The sequence below is a fragment of the Theropithecus gelada genome, chromosome 20, assembly GCF_003255815.1.
Source record: "Theropithecus gelada isolate Dixy chromosome 20, Tgel_1.0, whole genome shotgun sequence".
NCBI classification, from domain to species: Eukaryota; Metazoa; Chordata; class Mammalia; order Primates; family Cercopithecidae; genus Theropithecus; species Theropithecus gelada.
The window spans coordinates 77,322,449-77,335,376 of NC_037688.1; the positions used below are offsets into that span (position 1 = coordinate 77,322,449).

At 40.6% G+C, this 12,928-nt stretch overlaps 2 pseudogenes across 1 annotated transcript; both read right to left on the minus strand.

Annotated features, from left to right (window-relative positions):
* The window catches only part of LOC112614342, a 375,669-nt pseudogene that overhangs the window by 303,401 nt on the left and 59,340 nt on the right, over positions 1-12,928 (minus strand).
* On the minus strand, positions 10,819-11,226 carry LOC112614346 (annotated as a pseudogene). Its single transcript, XR_003117067.1, has one exon. The product of XR_003117067.1 is annotated as a 60S ribosomal protein L34 pseudogene (transcript).

Here is a 12,928-nt window from a genome sequence, read left to right on the forward strand (position 1 = left end):
TTTCCCCATGTTGGCCAGGCTGGTCTCGAACTCCTGCCCTCAAGTGATCCGCCCACCTCAGCCTCCCAAAGGGCTGGGATCAAAGTCCACACTTTTTACCTGTACACTCAGCTGCCCACTCCAGGGCAGATCAGGAAAGATTCTGGGAAGGAGGTAACATTAGAGTTGAACCTTAAGAGAAAAATAGGAAAAGTGCATCCATGGCTAAGCCAAAAACAGTTTTCAGGCTCCCTGTCAGTTCACAGTGTGCAGAGACGAACAAGCAGCTCTCTCTAAATCAAAGGACCAGAAAAAGAAGCTTTGGCTCCAGTTTAAATTTGAAAATGACCCAAGGAACAACGCCTGTGATACATCTAAAAATGCCAGGCAAGTAAAGTCTTTGAGGGTCAGATGAACTGTGGTCTTCTGTGTGAGTATCTATACACTTACGGTATAGTTTAATAAAATTGCTTCTCTTGGATTTCATTCCTTTGTAAAATCATACTCTCTATAATCATAATTGAAAAGCACTGAATGACATTACCAAATTGGAGACTCAGAAGGGTGAGAGAGTGGGAGGGGAGTGAGGAACGAGAAATGACTTCATGGGTACAATGTACACCATTCAGGTGATAGTCACACTTAAAGCCCACACTTCACCGCTATGCAATATATCTATGGAACAAAATGGCACTTGTACTCCCTAAGTCTATAAAAATTAAAAAACAATTTTTAAAAAATTAGGGGGTTCAGACACTTAAAAAGCACGGCACGGCATTACGAACCTTTAGGTAAACTTCAGGATGAATCAACTTTGGTGTTACTTACTGTGGCATATAACCACTAAGTTCCACCTAGTTTTGTCTGAGAGGAGAGCTACTTCATCTACGAGGACTGTTATCAATGACTAGATATATCTAAGTGAAAAATAATAGAGAGAGAAAGAGAGATAGCGACAAGAGATAAAAAGAGACTGAGAAAAACTTTTTAAACAGTAAGTAAGACTTCTGGTTTAAAGGAGAAGATGTCCCAAAAGTATAAGCATTTATCTCCTCCTAAAACCCAATAAAATGATAGTACAGGAATTTTAAAAGTCAGGGATCTGCAAGAATTACCAGAAAGAGAGGGAGCTGTCTTGTTAAGGCCAGATTTTTAACAAATGCATGGTGTACGTTTGAGGAAGTTGACAGGAAGTGGAGTAGAGGAAACTCTAGCCAAGACAGCATGAGGAAGGAAAGGGATTAGCCAAGGAGAAAGCTGATCCCCTTCAAGAACCCCACAAGGTCTTACGATCTGGAACTGCCAAGCCCAGGGGAGTTGGGAGAGAAACACAGAGCTGAAAACACATTGCATTTAGCAGGGAGGTCTCAGGACGACAGCAGTGCTGTGCAAATTGGAGTACTGGGAATCTGTGAAAGAGATCTCCAGAAAAAGACACAAAAGAGGAAAACTTGACTGTATACTTAATACAAGACAAATATTGAAAAAAAAATGTAACACATAGCAAAGACAAATCGTTGAAAGTAAAAATAAAGGCAACTATAAACTCCAGAAGAAAAAAAAAGTCATTTTAGTATTATCGGCTCTGAAAAGAATAATATTTACATAGCCAAAATAATATAACTCTATTCATTGATTTTACTAAATATAGTCAAAATAGCAATTTGTTGAGGTTAAAGGAAGGGGAGACATGGGTTTGAGATGAGGCTAAATCTCGTCTATCACAGCCAGAAATCTGAATTACTAACGACTGAAATTGATCAGTCAGATCAGTCAAGAACCAGCAATATATAAATATTGTCTGAGCCCTGGTGATCACCACCACTGGGAGGTTGAAGCTAAGAGAATTCAAAGTTGTTGCCTCTTGGGAATGGGCAAAGGCAGAAAATAATTTTTTTTTCTTTTTTCCTTTTTTTTTTTTAAGACAGAGTCTCACTCTGTACCCAGGCTGGAGTATAGTGGCACAATCTCAGCTCACTGCAACCTCCGCCTCCCAGGTTCAAGCAATCTCCTGCCTCAGCCTCCTGAGTAGCTAGGATTATAGGCACCTGCCACCATGCCCGGCTAATTTTTTGTATTTTTAGTAAAGATGGGGCTTCACTATGTTGCCCAGGCTGGTCTCGAACTCCTGAACTTAAGTGATCCGCTCGCCTCGGCCTCCCAAAGTGCTGGGATTACAAGTGTGAGCCACCAAGCCTGGCCAATTATTTTTCATTGTAAGCCTCTCGGTACTGCTTTATTTTTTAACCACAAGCACGACCATTTTAAATTACAGCTATTATGGTCAGGTACTGTGGTTCAAGCTTGTAATTTCAGCACTTTGGGAGGCCAAGACAGGCGGACTGCCTGAGGCCAGGAGTTCAAGACCAGCCTGGGCCACACGGTGAGATCTCATGTTTATAAATAAAAAATTAAAAAATTACCTGGGCATGGTGATACATGCCTATAGTCATGGCTACTCAGGAGGCTGAGGTGGGAGGATTGCTTAAGCCCTGGACTTTGAGGTTGCAGTAAGATATGATGGTGCCTGCACTCCAGCCTGGGTGACAGAGTGAGACCCTGTCTCTAAAAAGTAGTAATAAATCAAAATAAATAAATAAAATCTAAGGCCCCTAGGCATGTGTGTATGTGCACATGTGTGCACAATTCCCTGTGTGTGTGAGATCAGGTATGTGTTGGTGACTGCATCAAAATGTCTGCAATAAAGCACCTCACACTATGAACAGGGGTGAAGGTAGCACCCTCAGAAAATAGTGGCATGAGGAGGGGGAGTGGTAAGGGAGGATCCATTTTTTCTTCTACGTCCTTCTCTGCTGTTTTATTTTAACTTCACCACGAAAATGTGTTTCCTTCGTGATTATTTTTAAATGGAGGGAGGGAGGGGAAGATGGCAGGGAGAGAATCAGGAGTCCAGAAAATACTGGGCAGGTGGGTGTGAAGCAGATTCAAGAGAAGTAAAACCGGGTCTGCACACCTGAGTGCCAGAAAAGTCTCCTGGTCTCAGCACAGAAATAGGACTTGTCAGATGCCTCCCTAAACCATGCAAGCATGAAATGCAAGCAAAGCACTGAGAGTGGCTAGCCTGGGGGCCCACCAACTCAAATGTAAAAAGCAACTAGCCAACTCCATTGCCAGGCCCCAGGAACAGCCAGGTTTGTGGTGGTTTGTTTTGTTTTCCTGCTCCCCCACTCCACCCCCTGCCATGGAGAAGCTTAAGTTGAAGTGAAAATAGTAATTTCATCTTTCTGCACTAACCAGCCAGCAAAGACTGCCAAAGTTTTGCCGAGATGCCTGCCATGGGGAAGGTGAAATAAGCCTCACCCCCAGTGGCTGCTGCTTCTAGACGTGATTCTCCTCGACTTAGACCAAATTATCCTCACAAACCCTGACGATAGCAGAGAACATGAAGGAGGCTGAAACTTGCTGTGAACAGTGATGTGATGCTTTGCCTTACCGTCCTGCAAGAAGCAGAACAGAGCAGACGGGGACTCTAACAGACACAAGGCATAAAGTGATCCGGGTGATGGAGGGCAGGGCAGAACGGGCATGCTCTCTCGGAAACAACCTTACCTTGCTCTGCAGAGCATTGCTGTGCATTTAACTCAATCTTTCACAATAAATCTCTAATCGTCAGAATTCTACAAGACCCTGGCCAGGCACAGTAGCTCACACCTGTAATCCCAGCACTTTGGGAGGCCGAGGGTGGTGGATCACTTGAGGTCAGGAGTTCAAGGTCAGCCTAGCCAACATGGTAAAACCCCATCTCTACTAAAAATACAAAATTTAGCCGGGCATGGTAGCATGCACCTATAATCCCAGCTACTTGGAAGGCTGAGGCAGGAAAATCACTTGAACCCAGGAGGCGGAGGTTGCAGTGGGCCAAGATCATGCCACTGCACTACAGCCTGGGTGACAAGGGTGAAACTCCGTCTCAAAATAAAAAAGAATCCTAGAAGACCTCTGTCTTGGAAAGGGAGTATCTGGAATACTGGCAGGGACTGTTATCCAAATCAGTGAAGGTTCTAAGTCTTCTTTACTCACCATTCTATCTTTATTTTTTTTTGAGACAGGGTCTTGCTATGTTGCCCAGGCTGGAGTGCAATGGCATGACCTTGGCTCACCGCAGCCTCAACCTCCTGGGCTCCAGCAATCCTCTCACCTCAACCTCCCAAGTAGCTGGGACTACCGGTGCACTCCACCATGCCTAGCTACTTTTGTGCATGTGTCTGTTTTTTGTAGAGGTGGGGGATTTCACTACATTGCCCATGCTGGTCTCAAACAACCAGACTCAAGCAATCCTGCTACCTCCAGCCTCCTAATTGGGACTACAGGTGTGTGACACACATCAAGCTAATTCTTTAATTTTTTGTACAGATGGGGTCTCACTATGTTCCCAGGCTGGTCCCATACTCCTAGGCTCAAGTAATCCTCCCACCTAGGCCTCCTGACGTGCTGGGATGATAGGCATAAGCCACCGCATCTGGCTTACTCACCATTCTAAAACTGAAGTATAACTCCCTGTTTAAAACCTTCAATGACTGCCTATCATCCAGAAGTGTCCATCTGCACGTGTGCCCCTTGCTTCTGCATCTGTGGGATTTTCCATTTCTTCTTCGACAGACTTTATTTTTCACAAGAAAATAATTTCACAAAACATCTCTTGCAAGGGCAAGAAATATGGAGAAGATTCGATAAAATCTCACAAATCCTAACAGCAGGTTTCTGAAAACCACTTTGTTTTGCTAATCAATAGGGTAAAACATGGTCTTTAAAGAAGTCCAGGGAAACATCTAGAGATACAGAGTTGAGATGAAAATAGCCCCCCATCATTTCCGGCCAGACCCCCTCCTCAGTCATCCTCCGTAGATGTAAGTGACCCCCAGCAGAAGACAGAAAGCAGGTATTTCAGAAACTCCATGGGAAGAATCTCTACCAAGATGTTGCTGATCACAATAAAAGCCTGTATGGTGCCAGGCTCAGAATAGGAACACTTGATCTCTCTTTAATATGAGCCCCAGCTTCTGGAATTAAGTGTAGCAGGTGAAACCAGTCCCTCACGGATTCTGAAACATGTGGTACTCAACTTGGTCCCAGGCTGATCTGACCAAACCAGCATTCTGTAAGGCTACCCGTTCAGACTTCTCCACACGCGCCATCTTCATTCAGTACCTACCCCCTTGCAAAGCCCACCTGAGTCATGCTACATCACACAAGCTGCAGGTGGATGAAAACCTACCTGTGAAAGGCAAAACTCCCCCAAGTCAATAAGCAAAAGACAAAGAATTGAAAAAAAGGTAAAGGACATGAATAGGCAAATTTCATGAAACAAGATTCAAATAGCCAGTAATGTCATGAAGAGGTTCAAATTCGCGGGAAATAGGAGAAATGCAAATGAAAACACATCTCTATATTGTTTGGGGGAATAAAAATCACTTTATCTGGCTAACTCCTACCAGTCCTCCAGCTCTCAGCTGAAATTCCTCTTCCACAGAGAAATTATTTCCTTCATAGCTCTCACCACCAGTTACGATAGATTTAGTTGTATGTTTATGAGTCTAATTTCTTCTGTCTTCCCTACTAGCCCATGAGCTCCATGAACAGAGCCACAGTATCTGATTTATTCACTACTAATGTCCCCAGGACTTAGAAGAGTATCTGGTAATAAGAGGAGCTTAATAGGTATTTATTCAATGAATGAATGAATGAACAAATGAACGAAGCAAAGCTGGCTTTCTGCAGCACTGAGATACGATCATCACGACAGACTCAACTCCCCTAAAGGGCACAGGACAGAAGAACACAGTTACCCCAATGAGGTTCAAAAAGTAGGAGGACAAAGAGCTGTTCCAAGGCCCACATACCTGTAATATAAATGTGGGAGGACTACAGAACACCCATCTACAGGACTACCACTGGGGAGCCTTCTGATTTAATATCCCTAAAAGGTATAGCAGAGGATGCTACCAATGTGTAAATCCTCCCAAAACTTAAGCCTTTAAATTCTACTGCACAGGAGCTGTCAGAAAGCAATATTTTGTGAGCTACAGATTCCAATAAAACTCACTCTGAGATGATGAAGCCTTCCTTGGTAGCCTGAGGGCTGATATATGAATAATCTGCCAGCATTATGCTGTGTCACTTAAATATTCCTTTGGAGATTTGTCAGAAGGAAATTTAAGTAAAATTAAAGTTCAAATGGAAATGAAAAATTAAGTTATGATCAAAGCTATAATCTCATATTAGATCTTTAAGAAAAAATCGAGAAAAGTTCCATTTAAGATTTCCTGTTTTGTATTTACGGATCCGAACTCAGGTACTCCCACTGTGCCTTGTTTGAAAGGCTGATATGCAGGGTGTGGGCCTCCTCCCTTATTTAGATGCTGAACCTAGCTCCAGGGAAAAAAGACATCTCAGCTTCTATGGGCAATTCAATTTTAATCATTTTTGCTATATTGGAATTTTCATAGGAGTCCAGGTACAAGAGATTCAGAATTAATCTAAGTCATAAACAAAGCAAAAAAAAAAAAAAAGAGGAATGGAGTGAATAATAATTCAACACCTATAAGGCCTGGTTCCTTTTTCATATAATATGCACTGTGGTGGGGGAGAGAGGAAGGGACCCGAGTGCTGTTTGGAATCAAGCCCCTCAACGTCAGAAGCATGTCTGAAGTTTACCTAAAACACTGGCATGTGTGACTCCCACAGCCAGCTTTTCTCCAGGGTTTCAGAATGTTCCCTGCCTCCTAACAAACTGAGGGAAGCAGCTGTGATGGAAAGAGAGGTGACAGCAAACAGAAGTCTGGAAGCCCCTAGAGAGAGACACAGCTTGACCGTGGAACTGAAATACAGACTCCAAAAGACTAGCATTTACTGCAGACTGAGCCTTCTATGGCTTGTCTGCAAATAATCCTCTGCCTATGCAGCTCACGTGGCACAGCCTGACAGAAAATCCCAGGGAGAATAAGGATACTATCCAATGTGCCCTGTGCTATAGGAATCCATCAACACCATGATGATAATATTAATAAAACCAGTGAGGCATCCACTCCAGTAAAGACCAGCAGCCTCTGTGAGTCTAAGCTTAAGGCAGCTGTATTCCTGAATCGTAAATAATATAGGTCATTTTCTAGCTTGAAGTTTTCTTTATCAACCAAAGCAACACCCCAAAAAAGCACACACAAAATACTAGAAAAAAAGTATTAACCCAAAAGAAGGCGGTAAAAGAGAAATGGAAGAACAAAGAATGGAGGATACAAATAGAAAATAAAAGCCAAGATAGACTTAAACCTGACCATATCCATAATTACATTAAATATAAATGGCCTAAACGCTCCAGGTACAAGGCACAGATTGACAAATTAAACCAAAAAAAGCAAGATTAACTATATGCTGTTAATCTTACTGTTAATTAACACTAAGTGTCAGAGAGCTGGTTTGGCATGAATAATATCAGACAAAATCAACCTCTAGACAAAGAGCATTACTAGCGGTAAAAATGGTTGTTTAATAATAATAAAGTGTCAATTTATAAACAAGACAAAATAACCCTAAAAACGTATGCTGTACCTATTAACAGAGCTTCAAAATATATGATGCAATAATTGAAAGACAAATTCATCGACTGCACTGTAAGACTTTTTACATTCCATTCTAAGTAACTATTAAAGCAACCAGAAAAAATTAGTAGGCAAATATTAAATTTGAATGACACAATCAACCAACTTGACCTACTTGATATTTATAGTATGACAGACCCAAAAACTACAGAATACACATTCTTTTCAAGTGGTTATGGAACATTCATTAAGAGAGACCATATGCTGCTGCTCCATAAAGCTAGTCTCATTAAACTTAGAAAATACTGAAATCAAAAACATGATTTCTCTGACAATAGTATTTAATTAAAAATCACTCAAAATAAGTTATCTGGAAAATTACCAAATATTTAGCAATTAAATAAGTCACTTCTAAATGCCCAAAGACTAAAATATGAGGGAAATTAGAAAATCCTTTGAACTGTATGATAACCAAAAAACAATATATTGAAATTTGTGATACATACATAAACGAACACTAGCCTGGATGTTTACTACATTAAATGCCTATATTAAAAAATAAGAAAGCTATAAAATGAATGATCTAAACTGGAACTTAAAGAAGCTAAAGAGGAGCAAATAAAGCTTAAAGTAATCATAAGAAAGAAAATAAAAGTAAGAGAGAAATCAGTGAAATAAAAAAACATGAATAGGGAAAATCAACAAAAGTTGGTTTCTTAATGAATAAAATCAATAAACACTCTATTAGCTATCTATTGCTGTACAACAAATTACCCTAAAACTTAGTGACTTAAAACAGCAAACATTTGTTCTCTCACAGTTTCTATAGGGTTTCATATAGGTGGCTGTAACACGTGGTTCTTTTATAAGACTGCAATCAAGGTGTCAGCCAAGGCTGCAGTTAACTCAAGGATTTACTAAGGAGATGGAGCTTTGTAACCAAACTCACTTTTTAATTTTATTTTATTTTATTTTTGAGACGGAGTTTCACTCTGGCACCCAGGCTGGAGTGCAGTAGTGCAATCTCAGCTCAGTGCAAGCTCTGCCTCCCGGGTTCACGCCATTCTCCTGCCTCAGTCTCCCGAGTAGCTGGGACTACAGGCACCCACCACAACGTCTGGCTAATTTTTTGTATTTTTAGTAGAGACAGGGTTTTACCGTGTTAGCCAGGATGGTCTCGATCTCCTGAACTCGTGATCTGCCACCTCGGCCTCCCAAAGTGCTGGGATTACAGGCATGAGCCACTGCGCCCGGCCCCAAGCTCACTTATATAGCTGTTGGAAGTCTGTAAACACGTGCAGGCTATTGGACTGAGGGCCTCAGTGGCTGCTGGCTGCAGGCTTCCCTCAATTCCTTGCCATGTGAACTTCTCCATGATGGTAGCTGGCTTCCATTAGAACAAGCAAGTAGGAAAGCAAGAAAGGACAAACAAGATGGAAGCAAGGATCTTTCTGTAAACTGGTCTCGAAGGTAATATCCCATCACTTTCTCCATGTTCTATTCATTAGAATTGAGTCACCAGGTTTAGTTCACACACAAAAGGAGGAGATTACACAAGGATGTGGATATCAAGAGGCAGAGGCTATTGGAAGCCACTTTGAGGGCTGTCTACCAAAAATAAACGTATAAAGAATGATCAGAACAGAGAGACAGAGAGAGAGACAGAGGGAAGGAGGGAGTAAGGGAAGGAGGGAGGGAGAGAGGGAGAGAGAGAGAGAAAGAGAGAGAGAGTGAGACTGAGATTCAGAGAGAGAGAGACAGAGACAGACAGAAAGAAACACACAAATTACTAATATCCACAATTAAAGAGAGGACATCACTACAGATACTAAAAGAATAATAAAACAGACAAAATGAACGACACTTTGCTTTTCAAAAATTTTGTTTTTTAAAACTGTCATTCATTTTGTGAATAAATTCAACAACCTAGATGAAATGAACAAAGTACCACAAAGTACCAAAACCAAAAAAAGCAACTAGAAAATATGAAAAGTTTTACAGTTATCATATAAATTGAATTCATAAGTGAACATTTTCCCACAAAGAAAAGCCAAGTCCCAGATCTCTTCACTGGCAAATTTCATCAAATCTTCAAAAAATAAATAATAAAAATATTACTTAAATTCTTTCAGAAAATAATAGAGATGAGGACACTTTCTTCTTATTATTATTATTTCAATAGGTTTTTGGGGAATGGGTGGTGATTGGTATATATTTAATGTATATATTTTTTAAATCACATAGAACACACAATTCCATGAATAAATTCATTAGTGGTGATTTCTGAGATTTTGATGCACCCATCACCCAAGCACTGTGCACTGTACCTGTGTGTAGTCTTTATCCCTCACTCGCTCCCACCCTTTCTCCCGAGTCCCCAAAAACCAATCGTATCATTGTTATGCCCTTGTGTCCTGAGATGAGGCTACTTGCAACCCATTTTTAAGGCTGGCATACGTGCATACAAAAAAAAAAAAAAAAAAAAACCACATCAATATCCTTCATGAAAGTTGATGCAAAAATCTTTAATAAAATATTTGCAAATCGAATATAGCAATCTATTAAAAGGATAATACAACACGACCAAATGAGATTTATCTCAGGAATGTAAGACTGGTTCATCATTCAAAACGCAGTTAGAGTAACTCAACACGCTAAGAGAAAAAAGGAAAAAAAAAAAAAAAAACTTACGATTTTCTCAATACATACCAAAAAAAGCATTTGACAAAATGTAACACCCATTCATGATTTTTATACCTGAGGAAACTAGAAATAAAAGGAAACTTCCTCAGTGGGATCAACTGCATCTAGGAAAAAAAAAAAAAAAAACCTATAGCTAACATCATATTTAGCGGTAAAACAATGAATATTTTCCCCTTAAGATCAGGAATAAGACAAGGATATCCATTATCCCCACTTGTATCCACAATTTTACTAGAATTCCCAGTTAGTTCAATAGGGAAAAAAAATTAAAACATGCATAAAAATTACAAAGAAAAGAAGAAAAGCTATCATCATTTGCAAACGACAGGATTGTATACGTCGGAAAGGCCCATGAAGTCCACAAAAAGCTCACCAAATTGAGTTAGAAATATTTCTAGATACAAAGTCAACATAGAAAACTCAGCGACTGAAATGGCCGTCATCAAAAATAACGGCAAGGGCAGATGTTGGCGAGAATGTGAAACAACTGGAACTTTCATAGGTGGCTTGTGAGAAGGGTGAAACCACTTCGGAAAACGGTTTTGTTTTTTTTTTTTTAATTTTATTTTTACATACAGCACGTCTTTTCATTTTTACTACTCAAAAAAGTTTCATTTTTTTTATTTAGCTTTCTGACTCTGTGCTTGTGCCTTCAACACTTTCACAACGATTTTCTGCTCCTCGATAAGGAAAGCACGCTTGATCCTGTCACGAACACATTTAGCACACATGGAACCACCATAGGCCCTGCTGACATGTTTCTTTGTTTTGGACAATCTCATAAGAACTTTAGGTCTTACAGCACAAACCCCTCAAAGTCTGCCTGGGCACACACCACATGCAGATTTTGGTGCTTTCCCAACCTTCTTGGTATACAGGTAAACAATTCTATTACCAGGGGTTCGGGACAGCCTAGTTTTGTTAGAGGCTGTATTGTAGGAAAGCCTACGTCGGTATGTCAAATACTGGACCATTCTGAGTGCCTGCAGACAACGTCCCCAGAAGAGCTGGAAAACGGTTTAACAGTTTCTCATAAAGTGAAACACACATCTACCCTGACTCAGCAATTCTACTCCGAGCATGTACCTAAGACAATGAGAATCCATTCACACACAGTTTGGTAAATATTTAGTCACAGAAGTTTTATTCACAATAAGCAAAAACTGGAAACAAATGCCTATTGACTGGTAGATAAATAACAAATTATGAAGTATGCATTCAATGGACTGCCACTTATCAACTAAATGTGGAAAAAAAAAAAAAGAGAGAACCACTGATAGGCATAATATGGACTGATTTCTGTAACATTTTCTTTTTGAGCAAAAACAAGGCCAGGCATGACGGAGTGCACACCATATGATTCCATTTAAATGAAGCCCAAGAACTGGCAAATTTAATTTACTGTGATGGAAATTGTTAGAACAGTAGTTGCCCCTGGAAGTCTACAGGGTTGTGTGACAGGGCTACGAAAGAATTTTCCAGGGCCATAGAAACATTCTAAATTTTGTTTGGCATGATGGTTGTGTGGGTGTATGCAAGTCAAAACCCATCAAACTGAATGCTTAAGATCTGTGCATTTTAATGTATATATTTTTTAAATCACATAGAACACACAATTCCAGCTATCTCAAACTCAGTCCTGTCTGCACTCTGCAAAACATTGAATTTCTCAACATTCTCGGTATCATTTTTATTGCTTTTTTTCTGCCTCTTTTCCTTTGTTTCTCCCAACAAGCCAACCTCTAGCATAGCAGGTAGTCTTCATGAATGTTTCCAGCCAAGTTGTGAAGAATCAAACTCTACATAGAAGAGAAGTGAAATGAAAAAAAGGAGAGGAGAGGAGAGGAGAGGGGAGGGGAGGGGGAGGGAGAGGAGAGGGGAGGGGAAGGGAGAGGAGAGGGTGGGGGGAGGGGGAAGGAGAGGAGAGGGTGGGGGGAGGGGGAGGGAGAGGAGAGGGTGGGCGGAGGGAGAGGAGAGGATGGGGGAGGGAGGGGGAGGGAAGGGGGAGGGGAAGGGGAGGGAGAGGAGAGGGGAGGGAGAGGAGAGGGGAGGGGGAGGGGAGGGTGAGATGTTTAGTTTGGAGTGCTCTAGAAATCAAAATGCCATCATTCTTAGACTTATTTACACCAACATTCTCCCAAGATTTAATCTTACTATTCCTTCAAAATTCAATAGTCTCTTGTTACAACTCTCACTACAGAAGTTACAAACTAACTGCCTACAATGTATTTTGTTTGAACCACAAGGTATTTTTTATTTGATCTAACATGTAATAATTAGAAAATTTCACATAAAAATCCAAACTTCCAAATTTTCTTAAACCATCAGTAGATCTAGCAACCATCAATGGGCACTTAAGTGTGGCTGCCTTTTGTGGAAAGGGCAGCTTATCACGTCTTTTACCTAAATACATTTCTTTCCAAAGGACTCACTGTTTACTGCTATGACTACAGAAAGTTAATTCAATGGAAAAATAACATTGTATTCAATTCTAGCTTGACACTGTTGCCTACAAAAGTGTCTGGGCTACACCTTGTTTTCTATGTTTAAAAGGGAGAGTACAAGTTTAGACTTGGCCTCAAGTCTAAACTCCTTCATTGAAGAAACAGCCTCTGGGATGGGAGAAAATATTTGCAAACCATACATCTCATAAGGCTAGAATATACACAAGGAACTCCAAAACATATAAG